The sequence below is a fragment of the Meriones unguiculatus genome, unplaced genomic scaffold (genome assembly GCF_030254825.1).
Source record: "Meriones unguiculatus strain TT.TT164.6M unplaced genomic scaffold, Bangor_MerUng_6.1 ChrUnknown_unordered_Scaffold_102, whole genome shotgun sequence".
NCBI lineage: Eukaryota > Metazoa > Chordata > Mammalia > Rodentia > Muridae > Meriones > Meriones unguiculatus.
In genome coordinates, this window is record NW_026843722.1 from 86,066 (window position 1) to 93,343 (window position 7,278).

General features: G+C 38.1%; 1 pseudogene; it reads right to left on the reverse strand.

The window, feature by feature from the left end:
• Positions 1–1,809: 1,809 nt before the first annotated feature.
• Positions 1,810–6,873, reverse strand: LOC132651981 (tripartite motif-containing protein 43-like; annotated as a pseudogene).
• Between the last annotated feature and the right edge of the window lie 405 nt (positions 6,874–7,278).

A 7,278-nucleotide genomic window follows, 5' to 3' on the forward strand; every position in this document is an offset into this window, starting at 1 on the left:
CTTTTATTGGGTTTGTGGATTGTAGTATGGTTACCCTTTACTTTAGGTCTAATATACGCTTACAAATGAGTACATACCATGTGGGTCTTTCTCGGTATGCATTACCTCATTTAGGATGATCTTTTCTAGTTCCATCCATTTGCATGCAGAATTCATGATTTCACAACAGAGGAATCTCGAATGGCTGAGAAGCACTGAAAGAAATGCTTACTGTCCTTGGCCGTCAGAGAAATGCAGATCAAAACTACTCTAATATTCCCTTTCACACCAGTCAGAATGGCTAAGACCAAAAATTCCAGTGACAACTCATGGTGTCAAGCATGTAGAAAAGGTGAACATTCCTCCACTGCTGGTGGGAATGCAAATTTGTGCAGCTTCTCTGGAAATCAACTTGGCACTTTCTCAGAAAATAGAGAATAGCTCTATCTCAAGGCCCAGCTGTACCACTCCTGGGCATATAACCCAAGAGATGCTCCACCATACAACAAGGATATTTGATCAACTATGTTTATAGCAGATTTATTCACAAGAGCCAGCAATTGGAAACAACTTAGATGTCCCTCAACCAAAGAATGGATACAGAAAGTGTGGTACATTTACACAATGGAATACTACTTAGCTCTTAAAAACAAAGAAATCTGGTATTTTCAAAGTCAGGTGTGAAAATCTGCTCTGAGGTAACTTTGAAAAATATGGCTTTTTCCCTCTTACCTTTTTCCCAACCCCCCCAAAAAAGCCTTAACCTTAGTTGAGCAGAGTAGTGGAAGCCAATCAACTTTGAAGAATTCTAGGGCAAAATAGTAAATGATTTGGTTCTTTTAACCAAAATGTTGAGCTGTGACTAAACTCTGGGTAGAGCACAGCACCCTGAGCCTCTTCTTGGTGAGCTGAGGATTAGAGAAGGCAGGTATGGGGTGCAGTCTTCCTGAAGTGGAGGTTGATGTGCTTCCTCTTTTAATACCAATATTTTTAACTGCATCAATTTTTTTCTTAGTGTCCATTTTTTAAAGTTCTTTATGTGCTTTAGATATTAGTTCTATAGTTTCCTTTGTCCTAATAAAGGTGTCCTTTGACAAACAGAAGCTTTTTGGTTTCATGTGGTCTTTTCCTGTTCCAATGAGGTCAAGGCTATGGTCCACCTCTTCTATCATGTTAAAGGTATAGTTGATTCATTTCTACTGGGTTCTGGAGAAGACAATGAATATCGTATATTTTTTTGACTTTTACATACAACCATCCAATTTGACAAGCAAGGTTTAAGATGCTGTCCTCTATTTTGTATGTAATTTTTGGCCTTTTTACACTTAAAAAATTATATGTTCATAAGCGTATGAATTCATATGTAAAGCTTCAGTTTGACTCTGTTGATAAGTGTGTCAGTTTTTATGATAATGCCAAAGTGTTTTTAGTTCTATAACTCTGAAATATAATTTGAAAACAGGGATAGTGGTATCACCCTGTCTCAAAACCCAAAATATCATGTGTCAAGTTAAAACAAAATTAGCCAGTAAATACATATCTGTGCTTGAAACTTTTAAGATAGAATCCCACATCTAAATAATATTTTTATAATGCTAAATCCAACTGAAGGTCCTGAGCATTCTTAAAAATCGCTTTAATTCTGAACTTGGATATCATAGCTAATTGATAATTCTGAAATGTATGCAAAGACTAATAAAAAATGAAACAAGAGAAACCTACTTTAAAACGGTGATGACCACAAATGAAAAGGAAACATAGTCAGCCATATTTAATAGTATTTTATTATATATCTGCAAAAAGAAGAGATAACCATACAGAAGGAAATACTTAAACAGCACTAAAGTATTGGATTACAGCTTCCTGTGAACATGTGCAGCTAAAGGAGATGACAGGCCTGACAGGGTATTTGAAGGTGCCAGGAGGGTAACTGTATATGAGGGAACTTTTGGCTACATCCAGGAAACTTACATATCCACCCTCACAATCAAGGAACACACCAACCCAACCCACTGGTTTCTCTATATAATGATGAAATCCTGGGCAGGTGGTGAGGAGACTGTACTGATTACCCTGCTTCACACACATAAGGAGAAATACACACCCAGGTTCAGTCTGCTGGCAGCCATCTTTACATACTCCTACAGACCAATCCAATGGCTCTACTAAATTCACCTCCCAGTAATATTTCCCAGAGGTGAAGCTCTGTGATCCCCAGGCGGCAATATAGTGTCCAGTAGATTCCAAAATTGTCTCCTGATGGTAAGGTCTAAAGCTGATTCTTCTCAAAACATCAAATGGGGTCATCTCATCACAGGGTAAGATTGCATTTTCAAATGAAATGTACACTGTGGAAAGAGGCAACATTTTAATTAAAATGAGCATTTTAATTTCTCAGGTCAGAGAGGTACCTGGAGATTGCCTGAATTATAAAAGAGACATCTAAGGCTATATGGTTAAATGTGGCTCAAACACTTCAAAGTCAAGAAATTCCACAAGAAACAGAATGGGATCCTGATGAAAAAAAGAGGAGGGAGCTTCATCCTACTTCATTCAGGTGACTTTTACTTACACCTGGCAAAAGGAAGATGTGTGCATTGCTTCAAGGTCTAGAGTGAAGGCTGTCCTCATGGGCCTCCATAAAAATGCATTTGTAAGAGAGGGGCAATGATAATTCTATCTTGATTTACATGTAAAAACTCATGTTTATACTCAAGGAAAGGCTACATATGCATTAAAAGTGGTTTGCTGGTTGTAACTGTCTGCCTTTATCCCCTGGCTTCTCTGATACTCTTTCCCTGTGAGGGTATAATTCACATTTAGATGTAACAGGGAATTTTAGATACTGTCTTATGTCCTTCAAATTTGTTTTATTTTTATTTGCTCATGATATACACCCTGTGTATTTACTTATTTTGTGATTATTTCTTTAATTATGTTTGATACAGTCTTGGTATATATTTTTGACTGGCCTGGAACTTACTATATTGACCAGGCTAGCCTCAAACTCATGGCCAATCCTCATGACTCAACATTATACTGTTGGGATTACAAGTGTATAGCACTAAGTATTGTGTTTTTTTAATCTAAGAAGTACATGTACTTTATAAATTCAACTGCTAAAATGTTTAAGGAGAGACAATCAAATATCTTCATCACTGGGTATATTTAACATGAATTAGATTGTGTTCAATTAATTTATCTTTCCTTATGTCTCAAGGGACAAATGATACTATATTTTCATACTGGGTCACATATAACAATATATTCATGTTCATCTACATTTGTTTAAATGACCAGGTGAATAAACATGATTAGAAATGAGAATGACATTGACATATTTTTCACTGGAGATTAAAAGAAAATCATGTGTGTTAAGGTTATCTCATTGTTGAGGGAACCTCTGGTCATTTCAGTACTGCTGACACTCACCTTCAAAGCACTTGAACTTCGAAATCAGTCCAGTGATGGGCAAGGCACTGAGCTCTGGTTTCATCACCTGGGGCATGCACAGCTGCACTGACTCACTCCTGCAAGGAGAAAAAGACCTTGATCTGCCTGGTGCTAAAGACACCATCACAGTGATGAGGAGAAATGCTCACTCCAAGTTCAGACAGTGACTCAGGAGTTATCCTTTCCCATACAAGCCTGACAACTTGAGTGCAATCCCTGGATCCCATGGTGGAAAGAAAGGACTGACTCCTGAAAGTTGTCCTCTGACCTCTACATGTGTACAATGGCACACATGCATGCATGCACACACATAAGTAAAACAAATTAGTACAATTAAACAGTTGACTGAAAATATTTCATACAAGCATTTTCTGATAAAATTCTGACCCCAAGATCAGGAGACAGGGTAGTTTCCTCCTAAATACTTCTTGGAGCACTTTCTGCTACTAATTTGTTTGTCTATGTGTCCTGTTATTTCTTCTACTATCAGAAAATGCTGCTAATGGACCTCAAGGTTTATGGTTTTAAAAGTAGATATTTTATCACCAAGCCCTCTTACATACACTGCTTCACTCTTATGTACTAAGTAAAGGCACCTTCTGGTAAAAGAGAACAGATGTCATATACATGAAACCAATCTCAAACTTCATACACAAGCAATTGAGTATTCCTATCAAAAGTATATTTTTAGTTTGCTAAGGTAAGTTGGTCAATTTTATAGCCTAGTTCAAGGATCCTGGCTTGCACTGATGACTATACTCACCTTCTGAACATGTCTTCCAAGTCCTGAAAACACAACAAGAAGAGATTAGATTTCTGAAGAAATGACATACAACATTTGTATATGAAATTCATACAAATGTTAGTTATCATCACACTTATTGACCTTTCAAATTTATTTTGGTGTCTTAAGAGAATACCAACCAAGCAAATGAGCAAAAGAGAATTCTTGATGAAACCAGACTATGAGGGCAATAATTAAGAAGAACATGCATACATAGTGAATGTACATTGCTTTACACCCACAGCTGTCTACATGTGGGACTTTCTTTGAGCCTGATAACAATGCACAGGAATGCTTTTATTAAGACTACTTTAAAACTATGCCCTCAACCTGAATGACATTTCATGCCTATAATTCCAGAATTTTGTGTATTGAGACCTCAGGATTACTTTGAGTTTCAGGCCATCATTCACTACCAAAGAAGTCCATACATCGAAGCTTCATCTTCCAAAGAACACACAAAATTACATTTTGTAAAGAGAAGACATCAACTATAAATTTCTTTAAAACTGTACATAATTTTCAAGTAGAGGCAAAAAAGAATGAATGTTCGGTAACAGGAATAACTGAACTTGAGATTTCATGGAAGCAAGCTACAAAAGCAAAAAATAACGAGATATTCAATGGGGAATCCACTGACACAGGGTCAAAAGCTTGCTCTTTTAAGGTTATGACAGAACATAGTGTCTCCAGATTATCCCTAAAATCCACTAACAATAGTGCAGGGAATGTAGACAGCTATCTTAGATGTAACAGTCCCAGTGTGGGCCTCAGATAACAAAGCCCTTTCAGCACTCCTCCATGCTCACCTGGAGCAGTACCACATATGGCTGCTGGGACATTGTCATCAGCTCCGGATACATTTCTATTAGTTGATTCCTTTTGTGCACCATCACAAAAAAAAGCCTTCGCTTTTCCTGAGTTTCTCAAAAAGAGCTTGGCCCTCATTTTCCATACACTCTATATGTTGCTTTTCTTCTTCATAGAGGACTGGATGTACTTTCCTATACTCTGTCCTGATCATTTCTTTCCGAAGAGTCACATAGTCCTAAAGGAAAAGGGACATGCTAGGTCACATTTATAGAGTATTTTATACTTTCCACTGACTCCTTCTATGTTTAAAGTCGACGAGTAGGATCCTGTAAGTGTGCTGCACACACTGATTTTCTGTCCCCACTTTTCAGAAATGTGAATTATTTTCTGTTATTCATTTATTCTTTGTTAATAGCACAAACCAACACAATATTTTCTCCATGAATTTTCATCAATTTAAGGAGATCTGAGCCTCCTGAAGAAAAGGTATTCATTGTTAATTCACACATTCACTCAAAGAAGACACTCTGCAGATGTTATTTAATCATCATGGGGCAGTCATAAGGTCAAACGCACTGTGCTGAACCATCAGCAGATCACTTATTAAATGTTTCTGCCATAGCCTGGCCATGCTCTCTGAGTCCAGCATTGTATATGACAATCAGAACTAGAGCCCTACAGAAAAGTTTCTCCTAGTATCAACACCCATGCTTTATTCTCAACTTGTGAATGAGCAGGTTTGCAAGAGAGTTCGTTGCCTAAAGATGATTTTCAGCATCAGTCAATACCCACCGACCAATGTGATGTCATTCTGTCCTCTGCTTCTAGATTCTCTTGATTTTCTTGGATCTTCTCCCATAAAGAAGCCATTTGCTTTAGAAGTTTCTCCTGTAAACACGAATAAACACATTCATATTCCTGATGGACAGACAATAGAAATGAATACTTACTTCAGGGAAAGTTGAAAAATCTCCATGTTCTTATTTTCTGACTTTGATAACTATGAGTTCTAGATTTCAGACTATAGAAATACAAAATGCAAAATAACTCTTTACTCAGTAACATGATTAGTAAGCCTGACCAAAGTCTGGGTAATTTGGATCTGACTGGAATTTCCAAATGCTTCTCTCCAGCTAATTCCAATGTACTTTTAGTAATTTATCTCCAGTGACATACAACTTTTAAAAATGTGAACTTACTATGTTACTTCTCACTGACATCAACAAAATATATTTCAAAACTAGAAATTATTTTACAGTAATGGATTTCCCAAGGGATGCTTCCATTTAATAGTCACCCTTTCTCCATTAGCTGTTTTTAAAATGCCATCATTCAGAATGCAATGGTTTCCTTGTAATCTGAACATGGATCTTCATATGCTCCGCTAAGCTCCTTCTCTCCACTTTTCCATTTCCCCTAGAAATATCACTTACCAATTGCCCTTCAGCAACTGCTTCAATGGGACAGTGTCTGTGACACTTGTGCTCCTGGGAGTCAGAGCACAATTGACAGAGGAGGACCCTGTTCTCTTCACAGAAGATCATCTTTGCCTCCTTGTGGGTCACACACTTGTGCTCCTCAGAGCTCAGGTATTTCATGAGGATGTCCTGTCTGGCAATGGACACGAGCTTCTTCAGAACAACGTTGGTTCTAAAGTCCTTCTGCTGGGATGGATGCCTACACATGGGGCAGTGGACAGGAATTTTCAGGTCTTCTCCGGAAAGGCAGAGGCAGGCCCGACAGAAGCTGTGGCCACAGCTTATGGTGATTGGGTCTGTAAGGCAGCCCAAGCACATAGGGCAGGTAAGCGATTCCTGGAAGGCCTGTGAGATGCCTGACTCCATTTTCCTGAGGAAAGAAGCAGAATTACTGTTATTGGACCCCAGAGCAACACGAGACTGCACAAAATCGGAGTCGAGTTGTGATTCAATTCTGTCTATGGCAAAACAGCCTTCATTTTTTGTATGACCAAGAAGAAAACTAAGCAAAGGGTTGTGGGTCCTGCCCTTTCCTGTTGTAGTTTTCCTGATGGAAACACAGAATGAACTCATGATCTTTGTGTCTTCCCATCTGCATTTCTTCTAGAGGCTTCAGCTTAAATTGGTACCTTAGTTCAAGGCCAAAGGCATCTTCGATGTGGTAGAAAAAATACACTGTAAGGTGATCAAAGTCCTTCAACTCCATAGGCTGGTCTATGTTAGTAAAACACCTCCTTCTTGTCTATCCAATAAAATACACCCTACTTCACA